Source organism: Centropristis striata, chromosome 5 (assembly GCF_030273125.1).
Source record: "Centropristis striata isolate RG_2023a ecotype Rhode Island chromosome 5, C.striata_1.0, whole genome shotgun sequence".
Lineage (NCBI taxonomy): Eukaryota > Metazoa > Chordata > Actinopteri > Perciformes > Serranidae > Centropristis > Centropristis striata.
The window spans coordinates 29,924,505-29,939,673 of NC_081521.1; the positions used below are offsets into that span (position 1 = coordinate 29,924,505).

Genomic DNA, 15,169 nt, shown 5'->3' on the forward strand with positions numbered 1-15,169 from the left:
GTTAAGCATGTCTGTGACTATAAGCTATGTTGTGTTTTAAGATGTCTGTTGCTGATAGTAAAGGATGTAAAGTAAAAGTCAAACGAAGAAAGTGCTATTTGTGTCTTGTTTGTGCTGTGAATGCTGCTGTTGGCAGTTGTTGCTGTTTTGCTGCAGGCTCTGGGGAAGTTGTGGGTATTTTCACAATGTTATTGCAACACATTGTAACTGACTTGAGCAGGGGCTCTCGGGTCCCCAAAGAAATCAGAAATACATTGTTGGAAGAAGTTTTCTTTTATCTTTTTCTTGTAAAGTCGCAATAGCATCATGCAAAAATACTCCATGAAAGTAAAAGTTCTGCATGCAAAAGTGAAGCTAAATAGAGGTACAGCGCTCTAAAAGGCAAAATGAGCTGTACATATTAAAATCAAATGTACTAATTAAGCAGAATTGACCTTTTAAGATTGTTTAAACTCAGTGTCCAGTTTATTAGGTACAGCTAGCAAAAAAAAAACAGATGCTCTAATTCAACAGTCCTATAATAAATCATAAAGGCTGTAATCAGTTTTAGTTAAACATTAAACCTAATGAAAGGAGGATTCGTTGCAGGACTGTAGACTGCATTATTTTTAGCTACCTAATAAACTGGCAATTCAGTATATAAGTATTATTGCTGATGCATTAACATTTAAGCAGCATTCTGAGGTTTAACTGGTCAGAGTGGAGCAAAGTTTATTTTTTACTGACAGTAAAATATGTGTCATATTTAATACAACAATATTTGTGGTTAAAATCTTCACCTGAAAAGTAACTATAGCTGTGTCATAAATGTATTGGAGCATGGGCAGAGCCAGACAGTGTAAACATTCGGGTTTTTTTCACCATGTATTGCAGCTATATGCACTATTTCAAGATAACAGAATGATTCTATATCATTTTGGAAAGATGTGATAGATGCAGAGAAAAATAAAATCATCCTGCAGAGCCGACAATATGTTTTATAGTCGGACTGCTCTCCAACAGATTCAACATTCTGAAACCAGAACACAACACATGTTGAGGATGATGACTAATTCTCACTCCTGACATCTAAAAAGATGCAAAATTGCCGGCTGTCAGTATTTTTTAACTTCATAACATACGTAGGGTAGACATTTCGAGTAAACAGCATGATATTAAAATTTATACTATGAATATTTAGCTGCATTTCAATCCACCCTATAGTAATCTGGGCTGCTCTAATGCAAATAAAGAACCCCTGTAATGCCAAGTAAATATGTTCTTCAACACTCTGAACTGAATGAGGTGCTCAAAGTGGACCAGCACTCACTGGCACTTCTATATCTTACTCCTTGACTTTTCTTGCACTTCTGCACAAGCTGCTGGTACTCTTTTCTGCCCGCTCTGTGTCAGGCTCTCTGGGCTACTTATAATGCTCGCCTCCAGAGGGACAGTATGTAGGGAAAGTATGATTTTGTATTTCAAAAGATGTAAAAGTCTCTGTGCTATTGAGAAACATTTATGGCTCAGGTTCTTTCCACCGCTACAGAAATATTGTTATGTTGAATAGAGAAAAAAGCAATTATTTTAAAATGTGTAACTCCTGTGAGTTTAAAGCAAAGAGGTTATTTTAATAGTATAGTATAGTAAAATAAGATAAGACTTTATTTATCCTGCAGTGGGGAAATTAAGTCATCACAGCAGCTCAAGATACAGAAAGGGGAGTTTACAATGATATAAAAATAGAATAAAAAAATAAGACATATACATACATTAAATACAGATTATATACACAAATACTTAAATGGATGCTATATATTGCACATATTATTTTTTTGTTTGTGTTTTGTTTGTTTGTTTGTTTTCCCTTAGAATATTTTGTATTTCACATAAATTGCACATTAGGGAAGAATAGAGTATCAATGAAAACATATATCTGTAATTTAGTAATAAACAATACTGTATTATATATAATACTATAATATACTTATATATCGTATAGTGTAATATGTAAAAATATTTTTAAAACCCTGTATGATCACATGTATTCTTCAAATTGTCTATTCTGGACTTCAATCAAGTGGTTTGAATTCTGCAAGACTGCAGTATAGAACATACAGGAATATATGTTTTTTAAACAATGAAGAGCTGTGTATTACAGTCAGGATTAAAATAGTTTTTTGCATGTGATCTTGCTGGTTTGATCATCTCCATCGGGAATGTTCACAGTCTCTTTCATGAGATTATGACTTTTATTTTAAACTGCATGCAGCCTACACTGTTGGATATTGTTAGTCTGCGTTTCCATGACATTGATTTAGTGAACAGGACTTATTTTTATGCTGAACACTCGAGTAATATGAGTTCATGAGAAAACAAAAAGCAAAAAAAGGGTTTTACTGATTCTACGCATTAGAGTTTGTTTATCCAAGATAATGGTGATTTAGCTTTTAGAAACAGCTGTTTTGTGTTTTCTACTGATGTCACAGATGATCTCAGCCTGTGCTTGAGTCTTAAGTCTGAAACAGAAAGCCTGCATTGTAATCTGGAGGTGTGTGGTTTGAAACAGTGCCAGTGTTTGTGCCTCTCTTTGGATTCCAGTCACAGATCTAATCTTTGATCTTTAATCTTGATCTTTAAACAACCCACAAGGTCATTTAGCAACACTCACTGATGTTCTGAAGACATTTCCACATTCAAAAACATTCTTTTCACTGTGACAGGAACCAATGCATTCATGTTTGTCTCATGCTTTATAAAAACAGCAAGGAGATGCTATATGTAATTTATGTGGAGAGGACACACAGCTGCAGCTTGGGGAACAAGTTTAAGATCTTTTTTTGGCATGAAGTGGGCGGGATGTTTCCTCATCCAGATTGTTATAAGAGTCTTTAATGATTCTGGAAATACAAAGTTAGTGACAGTGCTATTTATTTAACACTAGTATTAGAAGACAAAATGGTGAATGCAGTCAGTTAGCTTTACTTTGAATGTCTCACTGTATTTAATTAAAAGTAAAAGATAATAAAATACATAAGGGTTCCCAGCAAACATTGATCTGAGGGTGAGGTCGTCCTGGTTGGACGCCAACAGCTGCACCGAGGTGATGTAGAGGGCGGCCAGGTGGTGGCGTTGTTTCCATGTCCAATAATGGTCCAGTCAGAGCCTCTCTTACAAACCAGAAATCAATAATAATAATACTAACAATACCTTTTTTTGTTAAGAAAAAGGAAGATCCATGTGTCTTTGTCTTTTTTCCAAGACAAACATTTGATTGACAGTTTATTTGCTTGTGAAATGGTTGTAATCTGAACGCCACGTCCAAAGACAAGTATTACTTGACGGCATTTTTAAATAGCCAGTAACAATACATTTAGTATTATGCCATTTATGTGAACCTTAAATAATTGTATGTCTTCATCCAAGCTGTGTTTGATTATATATAGTATAAAAAAACTACTTTCTAGGTTTTCTGCTAAAAACCTACTTAGACTTACTTAGACAGACTTTATTGTCATTCAGTTATACATAAAAATATGCACATTGAACGGAATTCCATTGCATTGTTATTGTATTGTATTGTTGTATTCAATGATAATGAATCAGTGGGTAAAGTAAAGGACTAGCACCCGGGAAGCTAGGTGGCATTTACTATTGTTATATTAGGTTTACTTTTTATGGTGTATTAAGCTGCAGAATGTACACTGTTTTTATTCATTTTAGCGAAATAGCTGAATATGGCCGACATATTTCCCGCTGACAGCCAGGTATCATTACAGCTTTAATTTTGTAACCACGGTCATTAAACGTCTCATTTTTTGCTAGGTTATTATTGCATACAGTAGCTGGTTCTTTGCATACTTCAGAATCAGAAATATCTTAATTGTCATTATACTCAAGTAGAATGAAATTGTTTATGGTTTCTTTCCACGAATTTAGAAAAAATCAAGAACTTATATTACAAACACAATGGATAAAAAATATAAAAACACAAAAAACTGTCTATTCACTGCGAGGCAGGGCCCGCCCCCACTTCTCCTGCTCCGGGGCCCCAGCTGTACAGATCCGGCCCTGCTCTACTGAAGTAAAGGATCTGAATACTTCCTCCACTGCTGCTAAAACCAACATCAGAAACATCTGGGGGTTCCCTGAGAGGAAACTCATCAGTCGGGGTGTCTGTCTGTGTCTGGGCTGGTTTGATGTGCGTCTAAATAAAGCCGCCGTGACATGAAAGCTACAGTGAATCATCCCTTAATATATTTTTTAAAAAAAGAAAGAAAGGAGAAAAAGATGCAAAATGTGTAAGTGTTTGATGTGCTGCTGGCTCCAGCCCACAGAGGAGTGGGATCCTCCACAGCCTCGCTCTGATTGGCCCAGACGCGGATAACTCCATTTTGGAAAACAGCTGTTTGAAGACACAACCTTTTGTCGTTGTTTGCAGACGGTACCCTGAGAAAAACACCCAGGCTTTCTTAACACACACATCTCATCAAGCACCACAGGATTTTAATCCACACCAACGTGCTTCCGTTCCGGCTCGCTTGCTGCTGTTTTTGTCCGCCTGCCAGGAAACTTAACTGGGGATCCATGGTGTTAAATTTCCATTGTAACAAGTGGATAACAAGAGGCGACCCGACCAAGGTTAGTGGCGATATTTCTCATAAATGTGCGGCGCGGGAACTGTGCATTTATGTGCATAACAGAAATGGTTAATGTTTAAGTGACCAGCTGCAGAGAGCTGCAGAGTCACGAAGCAAGTCCCCCCCACCCCACATGATTTAAAAAAAATGCTTTTTTGCAGCCAGCACAACGACAGACAATGCATGTGTAGAGCCGTTTGTGTCCAGTGTACAGAGAATCTGTCGGTGAAATACGCTATGAATGTTAATCACATTTTTTTCCCTCGAATGTATGAGCCATTCAAGTGCATCCATTATGCTGGTGTGTATTGTGAGTGTACAGTTTTGCAGGACTGGCATGCACGTCCTTCCCACACATTAGCTGCTGCATTCAGGGGAGCTAATGACAGCCTGGATGGCTGTTGAAAGCTCTCATCTCCTCTCTCATCAACTGTGCTTTTCTGCTCTGTCAATGCATCCAGCCAGCCCCCCTCCTCTGCTTCTCCTGTAAACACAAATCAACTTGGTCTTCTATTTCCCCAACTCGATTAGATAACAAAGCAGCGATGACAGCAGGTTTTTATGCAATAACCTGGCTGCTGAGAGAAGAAAGAGGCTTGTCAGTCCAGTTTTTTTTCCTGGAGGTGAATCTTGTAAAATGACAGGGCTTGATGGAGATGGAGATTGTGCTCAGAGATTCAGCAGCAGCAAGAAGAAGGAGGGGGAGCAGCCTGGGACCCCCCACTTTGCATGAGTGTTGCTGGGCAAGTGCCAGCGTTACTGGGCATGGGCACTGGTGTAGATAAATACTGGCTTCTTGCCTGCCTGTGGTGGTTAGCTTCACTGTCGACTGGCTGGCTGACTGTAACCACAACACTGAGCTCAGTCAGTGCACCTTTAACGTGTAATCTGCACACAAAAATGTGCCATTCTGGGTAAAATTAAAATACCAGTGTTGCAATGTAACAAGCAGTTTCATTTTAAGGCCAGTGTCAGCTGGATTCTGTCGTGTTTGACATGCTATTAGCAGACAAGGAATCAACTGTGATATGCTCTGATTTGGCATTTCATGGCTCCAGGAAACTGTTGCACATCACTTTAAATTTAACATTTTGGAAAGAGCTGCAGGCGACCATGTGACTCTGCATCTGCTGTTAAATTATTTAAAAAAAAAAAACTAGGGTCATATAAAGGGCTGTAATTATTGATTTAAAAAAAAAATATATTATATTATTATTTTATCATTTAATTTTTTTTTTTACTTAAATGTTCCTAAAGCCAAAATTGATGATGTCAAATCACTCTTTTGTCCAATGAATACCTGAGCCTTAATGATACAGATTTTAAAAAGAAAAAAAATCACAAATTACTGACATGGCGCCAGATTTAGTGAATTCTTTAACAGGAATGAAAATGCAATGCATTAAAAAAATAAATGTATCTGATACCTGAAAGTAATGTGAAGCAAAAAAATAAAATAAAACAGTAATTAAGATTAATTGTTACAGTAATCCCCCATGGACAACCTTCCACATAATAATAACATATTGGCGGATATATTTTCAGTTGCTGTAGCAAAGTTTTTTAATAGTCTGAGTTTAAGCCCACATACTTATTTTCCCCCATTGTTTTCCAGAGTTGAATCCTCTTTGTAATGGGGATTTTAATACAGGCCCTTGAAAAGTCATGGAAAAGTTTTGAAATTTTGTTCATGAAAATAATAAATGGGCCTGACCCCTACAGGATTTTGGAGACGGATACCAATTTCAGCTAAGAAAAATCCACCAATAACCAGTATGTCGGCAGATATAGTTCATTTTTGAAATGATAATGGACCTTTTGCACCAATATGACTCTAAAAAGGTACCCAGAAGGCTTCTGTATTTAACAAATAACTAAAGAATATGATACATTTTTAAGATTTATTTTTCTACAGGTGTCATGCTTCTAATAAAGCCCGCCCCATATGGGCTTACAAGACACTAAAAGATATGATCAAATAAAAAATGATCAAATGTACATTTAGTAAAAACAGCCAAAATTGTTAGGATACAACATAAATAAGCATTTGAAATAAGTCCTAATACATATCTTATCTGTAATGTTGACATATCTAACTGTAAGAGCTGCTTTCTCTTTCAGGCCACAGAAATAAAACTGGCAGTCCTCAATAGTGACTCCAGGTTGTTTCTGTATTTCATCAAACAAGGGAATCCTCAAATCCTCATATAGTGCAATAAATGAAATGAATGAAATGAAATTCATTTTCAACCTTTTTTTAGACCACAGACAACAATATTCTACATTACACACAATGCATTACATTGTCGACCAGATCTATAAATGAAAACTGAGGGGAAAAGAACAAATTAAAAGCTAAATAAACACCAGTACAATATGTTTAATGTCAGTCAATTTCTGACCAATTAAATAAAGAAAACATTTAAATTAAATAAATATCCAACACCATTTCTACATCACTGGTACCAATAGACAGTAATATGTCTGTGATAGGACAATAAAATCAGCTGTCCGACACATCAATCAGGCTCTTATCAATACAAAACCTGCAGATGTTCACTTTGCTTCTGAATAAGTCACAGAAAAAGAACACATTTTTCATCATTTAGAAGCTGGAACTTGGAAACATTTTCTTTTAAAAATTGCTCACAATTATGAAAAAAGGTGCAATTTATGACAAGAAATGCACGTCATGGCTCCACATTTTTCTCGCTGAAGGTGAATAAGGCCTTATGTGGCGAAAGCATGCTTGGACATAGTTTTGACATTAAAGAGCATATTATGGTGTTTATATAGGTGGGGGAGATGACATGTCGTAGGGGATTAAGCCACCTGATGAATTTCAGATTAGATTCTGTACAGTCTGATGTCAGATGTCTTTTTTTGGAATAGCTCTCGGCTGCCTTGTCTCCTCTCTTTGCACCAGCTAACCAAACATGGTCTGTTATCCTTCAAAATGGCCAATGGGGGGGGTGGAGAGCAGCCAGAACAGAGAGAGTGCAGCGATGCAAGAAAAAAACCACTGCTGCTACCACAGACACACATGCCCTGCTGACCTTGGACAGATCCCTGCAGAACCTCCTGTGTTTTTAATCATATTTACCGAATCAAAACAAGAAAAGAAAAGAAAAACCGCTTACTGTTAAGATTGCATGTGCTTGTGTTTGGGCTATTATGACAGCTCGTCCCCAGAGGCCTTTGTGCCCTATGCGCCTTCTAATCTGTGACGCCGCTGGTCATTCAGAAAGCGGCTAAATCATGAGTAATCAGATCATACTTGCACCGTTATCTGCAGTGCTGCATGACCAACACTCTCACTCACATCTCTTTCTTCCTGCAACTCCGTCAGTGAATGGGAGTTGTATGTGCTCCTGCTGAGGGCTGCCAACAATAACATGATTACCCTGAGAACATTTGGACCCCTGAAAACCGGTACTGAGTGTCTGAATTAAGTGTACACTGCGGGGGCAGGGGCGATTGCTGTGTGGTTGTTTTTCCATAAGTGGTCATCCCATTTTCTTTTTCCACTTGTAGTGCTGCTGAAGGTTAAAACGATTTTTTCTTCCATATGTTTTAATTCCTCGTCTGAGAGATCTGCCCTTCAATGGGAATCTGAAGCAGCTGGATTTAAAGCCTTTCTGCTGCACGGACACGACAAAAAAATGCTACAGATAAAAATAGCAATCTATTCTCAGAATTGGTTCAAGTGCCAAGATTTCTTTGAGATTCTGTCCACAATGAGTCGCTGCCCAGAGACCTTCCCATGTTTAAGATAACAGGGAGCAGTGCAGCAGGGTTTTGGTGCCATGTGAACGCGCTGCTCTTGGTCTATTTTTGTATGCCTCCCTCTGTATAATCATGGGTTTAATGTGTACATATTTTGTGGACGGGGATTTGTCGGTTCAACTGCGTTGACCTCCATTCTTTGCCTTGTGTGCAGAGGACTTAAGCTCCTCTGTTTTTAGCTCCCTGACTTCCCCACGAGGAGAGAATGAGCACCAGCACCACCCCGGCCTTCTGTGCGTCGTGCACCAGATAGAAAGGGCCTTGTGGTACACAAAGAGACTGCGGATCCGGTTATAAGAATGAACCTCTTAGACTTCTTTGTATAACACCTTTCATACAGGTTAGTGCAGTTCAGAGTGCTTCAGAGATGATTGACAAGCCGAGAATCATGTACCAACCACACGTACATATAAAAACCTTTCATACATCTTTATTTATAAAAGACTGCTTTGTTTTTCTGGAAACTAGATGATAAATAGGGTAAAATCTCTAGGGTTTTCACAGTCATGGAAAATCTGGAAAGGTCGAGGATTAAAATTTAATTTTCCGAGTCTGGAAAAGTCTGTGAATGTTGAGTATAATGAGATGTATTGTACAGTTATCTCTGATGGGAAACCTTCCACATAATATAACATAAGTGAATATATTTTCTATAGCTGCTTATTTAGCTCTGAAATGCGTCAATGTGTTACGTATAAGATAACATACATCCTTTTTTTCTCGCATTCTGTCTTTCCTTCTTTTTGAATTGACAGTGTATTAGAATAACTTATCTGACACTTGAAAGAAATGTTGAGCAACAAAATCAAAAAAAGTAACTTAAGTCTACATACTTATTTCCCCACATTGTTTTCCAGACTTGCATTCTCTTTGTAATGGAAATTTTAAATTTTAGTCATTAAAACATTGAAACATTTTGAAATGTTGCCCATAAATGTTCAAGAACCTTGAATCTAAATAATAAAACCAGAGCACAATGGAAAGATTCACAGAAAGCCGATATTGCGGCCAATATAGTCATATAATTTTTGAGCTAGAACACAAAGAGACATTTTTAATTTGTAATTGATATGACATTAAATGTGTGAAAAAGTCTTCAGTAGGCTTTATTAAATAATATTTAACATTATTTTTAAATTATGCATACCATTACATTGTCAGACAATTCTCACAATAACAGAAAATAAAGCATAAATATAAATAAAATGGATCTCTAAATAAATATCACTACCATATGAGTCAATTGCTATTCAAATAAATGATAAATAAAAATAAATAAATAATAATACCATTTCTAAATCATCCTAAATGCTGTTTTCTGCATTATATATTGTGTCAAAAAGGTTAGGATATTCTTGCAGCCTACACATGTAGTTGGTGTATAATATCAGTGAAAGAGGCACATAGACATTTGTGAGCACTTTAGTCAATCTTTTATTTGATGCATCCTTTTATTGTCCTATAAATTTTATCCCTTACTGTGGAGCACTTTAAGACAAAGACTGTTGTGATAACGGCGCTATAAAGCAGATTAAAATTGATAATCTTTCTGACTTTTAATGGGGATAATTGAGACATTGCTGGTTATGATGGAACACTTAATGAAATAATGATACAGGCTCTATAAATAGCAACAGTAATGATAGTTGACAGGTCTAATGGACTGGTGAAGCACGATGAAATATTGATATGGTTAAAGGCTTGTCTACACCTGTGTTTGACAGGAGTTAAAACTGGCTTCTCCAATTTTACTAAATACCTCTGTGAAAAATACTGATTTTGACAATTTCTGTTATGAGTCTAAATTTGAGACTTCTGCTTGCTGAGCCAGAGACCTGTCACAATGATTACAATATGGACTTATCATATGATATATGGACATGACCATGATAATTCTGGCTGATGGTTGTGTTTATATGTGGCTTTGTTTACTTAATAATGTTACCAACATGTTTGACAAACAGCAGGACTATTATATGACCTAGAAACAGAGAGGCCAGTGAACAGAATAAAAAACACTGAGACACGTTTTACTGTCATTTCAGCTCTGTTTGTTTTATTTATTGAGGATATTTTAATATTTTTTCCACATTCATGTGTAAATATTCTCAAGAATTAAAAGTTAATAACTCTTTGAAAGGGTCTACTTACATTATAATCATATTATCATATCAGTAGCATTGGCAGTGGTCTTAAAATAATATCATTTATCGCAATAATTTCTGGGAAGATACTGTATATTATCTAATATAATATTTATCGTGACAGGCCTACTGAGCTGGCTAACATCGTTTTAGCATTCTGCTAACTTGAATGGGGATAAAATCATTTAATTGTACAGGTCTTCTAGACTTTCCAAATAATATAATACTTTTAAACTCATAAGGCACTGAGGTTTCCCTCATTTACAGTGACGACCAGTACATTTTTTACAGTACGTGATTCAAAATACAGATAGTAGACAAGATAAATTAATAAGTAAAATTATGTTTAAAATGACCAACGCTAGAAACAGTTGCAGACAGCAGGAAAAGTCTGCAATCCCATGGACATGGGGAACTGTAAGAGTAAACCAATTATTTGTTCGTGTCAAGGATTGTCCATGATTCCAATCAAGTAGTCTTGTTAAGTATATTGATTGTAAAATGAGTAATTTTGTGGAGGTTGTGTCACTCGAAAAAGGTTTATGTTTTTACAGACCTCCCTGTCCCAATGACAGTCAGTTTAGTATTTTTGGGTCTCCATAGCATCATGAGACGGACCCAAGAGCTTTAATTCAGCGACTATGCCAAATTCCTGTGTTTGTCACTCTTTATACTACGTCACTTAACTTTCTCCTTTGCTGCCGTTATACTTACTATTAAATTGAGCCGTAAAGTCTTGTAGTGACATTTTTCAGACCTGAAATAACCCTAAAATACAATAAACAGGGCAGTCATCAGTACAGCAGACAGCTTGTCTGCTGATTTTATTCAGATAAGGCAACAGGTTGACATGCTCCAGCCATGTCTGAGCAGTATGGTGCTCAGTGTTTTGTACCCCTCCGATAGTACTTTGCTAGAGTGACCAGCCTCAGGAAGCCAGTCTGATTACCTCATAGAGCCAGACGCCGCGGCCTCATCATCTCCGCCCCGTGGAGCCAGCTGTCCCTCCCTCAGTAGCGCCAGTTGCCCCCATGCTCTATGTAACAGACTGTTTAGTAGGGGTGGGCGGTATGGCCCTAAAAGAATATCATAATATTTCAAGGTATTTTTGCAATAATGATATTCTTGACGATATTGCAAACTACTGAAAAATGTATGAAAAACATGATTTTTTTTTAAATTTATTTTTGAGTGTGTATAAATTAAAATCACTCATAAATCTTAAATGAAGTGTAAAGTGCAAATCTCAACAGTTGCCAAATACAAAAAATTTACTCTGGACTCTTCAGTGCAAAAATTGAAGTATTAGTTACATTCCACCACTGACATTTGGAGTATTATTTTTTTTAATTATTTTCTAAGAACATTAACTAAAGTACTGTACTTAACTTTATACTTCTACTTCACTACATTTAAAGGTAAACATTCGCTACATTTAGCTGCCAGCTCTAGCTACGCTTAAGATTTAACATAAAAAAAACATGATTAAACATTTTTATAAATTAAACTACATAAAAGTATATTAAGTAGTTAAAATTAGCCATACCTTGGTGACAGTAAAATGCTGCTAACATAAATGCATCAAAAACAGTCCAAGTGGGGTTATTCTGCATAACGAGTACTTTTACTTTTGTTACTTTAGGTAGATTTTGTTGCTGGTGCTTTTGTAGGTTTTGAATGCAATGATTTAATGTCAGACGACGAATGAGAAGAAGTAGGAATGTTGCCAATATCGTGATGTGCATTTTTTCATTTTATCATATAAAAAGTATACCGGTATTATCATGAACGATACAATATCACACACCCCTACTGTTTACCATATTTTTGTTTTACCATGCAGCAAACCTTTCTTTAATTGCATTTTAGAACATTTTATAATCTTTTTAAACGGTTTAACTGATTGTATCAATCGTTCAAATTGTTATTATTGCTTAAGCAGTTAATTAGTAACATCTATATTTTCTACGTCCACAGAAATATCAGTCGTAATAAGCTTTTTGTACAGTATATGTTTTGTTTTTTGCCGAGTGCAGTCTGTTTGAAGCATCATGTGTTTGATTCTGACGCACTGACAGACGGCAGGAAAAGACAGTTATTCGCTAGAAAAAGTCTGGGAAGTTTCCTTGGAACTTTTTGTTTTGCTGCGAAACTAGGTCACCACTGAAATGCACTTTAACCAGCATGAATACAAACTGACCACAGCTGTTGCGAGGAATCAAACTGCTAACTTACTACGCCCATGGGAGACGAGTATGTCATACTCAAAAGATAGATTTTGGGGCGGATAAGCACTTAAATGTTTGACTCCAACTGAAAATTGGCGCAGGAAATATTAGAGAGTGACCCAGCCAATTGAAATGGCTTGGCCCTGTTTCAGACTGCAGCTGCAGCCCTGAAATCACTAAGTGGCTGCAGAAAATAGACGGATATTACAAATCCATTAGTCCTTTTTATTGTTCCTACATTTATAAGACCAAAATCTATTTCTCTCTTCCTGATGAATGGCAATGTTTGATGACATTGCTCATCAAAGTGACAACACATCTGTTTCTCAGCATTAATCCGATAGAGTCGAGGTGTTGAATAAACACCGGTTTTTAATCTTTTTGGCGAGAGAATTTTTAATCAAGCCTTATTATGTAAATGCATTCTTATCCATGTGAACTGGCGTGGAAGTAAAATAGACGTGTCCTGTTTTAGGCCTCGCAAGTCAACGAGAGATGATTTGATGAGAATCTCTCTCAGTGAAAATGAGCTTTGATTATTTTAGGTGGAGTGGCCCATTTCAGATTTCATGTGAAGTGATGAGACAGAAAAGCTGGAGGGTAAAAGGAACAACATGACCTTCAGTGTTTGACAGCGAATCGCAGGCGTGTGATCTGCTTTACGCTTTGATTTGATCCACTCAGGGAATTCTCAGGCTCGGCTCGCTTTAAATATATTTGATTGTTTTCCCGAGAAGGTTTTCATTCAAATCCCAGAGGAGCAGAAACGATGAGCGACGCTGATGAAGGTCGCTCACAGGAAGTAGTACTGTCATTAAAAATCACTTGACAGTGATATGTTGAAAGTACATCCCATTTCCCTGTCTGTTGTTAGAGGAAAAGCTAATTCATCAAATGTGTTAATTAGTCTTAATTAGATGGATACATGTTATTGTTAAACGGCCTGAAGGAAAATACTCCATGACGGCTGAATGGAGAAGGCTTGTTAAATAAAGGGGCTGAGATATTAAGTACGTAAGGTATTTGTACATGAGTATTTTAATCTTATGCTACTTTATTTCTGCTTCACTACAAAGCAGTGCACAGCCTTTATTAACTATTAATACTATTCTTCCCCTTTTGGGGCTTATGACTAGTAACAGTTACAAAATAGTTTCAAAGAGTTCGCCCTCTTAACTTTAATCTTTTTTTAACTAAATCTACCGAGACGAGGTGGAGGAGTGCACTCTGTTGTTGGAGACGTGCTGACCACGCAGCCTGTTCTCCCCTCAAAACATCAGTATAGGTTGTGTGTACAGGCAGCGAAAAACGAGCGATTTTTACGTATTTCACCGTCCGCTGTAATGCGTCCGCCACCATCTTGCTGATCTTGCTAGAAGTGATTGACAGCCAAGCAAAGTTAAAAAGGTCGGATTCCAGCATGAAAACAAACAGCGGACTTTCACCCAGGAGAGCGGGATTTGTGTCCTGTGTGAAAACAAAAATGATTTAAATAATGATAAATTATTTTTTACTTAAGTTATGTGAATCACGTTTTGAACGTAAATTACGTTTTTTACCTAACCTGCAGTAGTCACGTGGGAAGTTACTGGGAAGTTTTTTGCCCTAAACCTAAGGTGGTTTTATCACATAAATCCACATAAATTGCAGCCTTTTTTTACAACTGCGGACCTTACGTGTGTGCTATTTTTGTATTGCGAGCCATAAAACGGTAGCGGTAACGGTTGTAAACAAAATGCTTGCACAGCACACTCATAGCCACGGTGCATCATTTCAGAAGAAATTCTTCAAAAGAATTCAGATTAAAAATGTGTGTGCAAACATTTTTTCTGGTTTCTGAGAAATATGTGGTTTCTTTATTACTAAACTTGACCACATAGTGTTTTGCACCTAAATCTGTGTCCTTCTGCACATTTAGTGAAGTAGATACCTTCTAACGGGTATATATGAGGCTGATAACCACTCATAACTGCCCTTTCATTGGCTGACAACCTTCTTAACAGCTGACTGGTATTGGTAGTGGCATTGTCATTTTTAAAACAATACCCAGCCCTTGAAAAGAAGTATAAAAAAAAAAAAAAAAAGGAAACAATTTTGTAGAGTGGGATTTTTTTTTCTCACATTAATTTTCTCATGACCCCTCACATTAATCTTGTGACCCTTTAGACGGGCACAACCCATAAGTTGGGAACTACCAGATAAGTTAACCGGACAACGTGTTATTAAGAGCTGCAGCGAGTAATCAATCAGTTAAAAGACAGAAAGTATTTTGATAGCTGACTTTGATAATCACTTAATCATGAAAATTATCTTTCTGAGCAAAAATGAAAAACATTTACTGTTTCCAGCTTCTCAATTATGAAGCTTAAAAGCTTTTTCTTTATCATATTAT

At 36.8% G+C, this 15,169-nt stretch overlaps 1 protein-coding gene across 1 annotated transcript in view; it reads left to right on the forward strand.

The window, feature by feature from the left end:
- Positions 1–4,378: 4,378 nt before the first annotated feature.
- Positions 4,379–15,169, forward strand: part of pkig (protein kinase (cAMP-dependent, catalytic) inhibitor gamma) — a 33,057-nt gene continuing 22,266 nt past the window's right edge. Inside the window, exon 1 of the mRNA XM_059332873.1 lies at positions 4,379–4,620. The gene's annotated coding sequence lies outside the window, so the exon portion shown is untranslated. The remainder of the gene's footprint in view (positions 4,621–15,169) is intronic.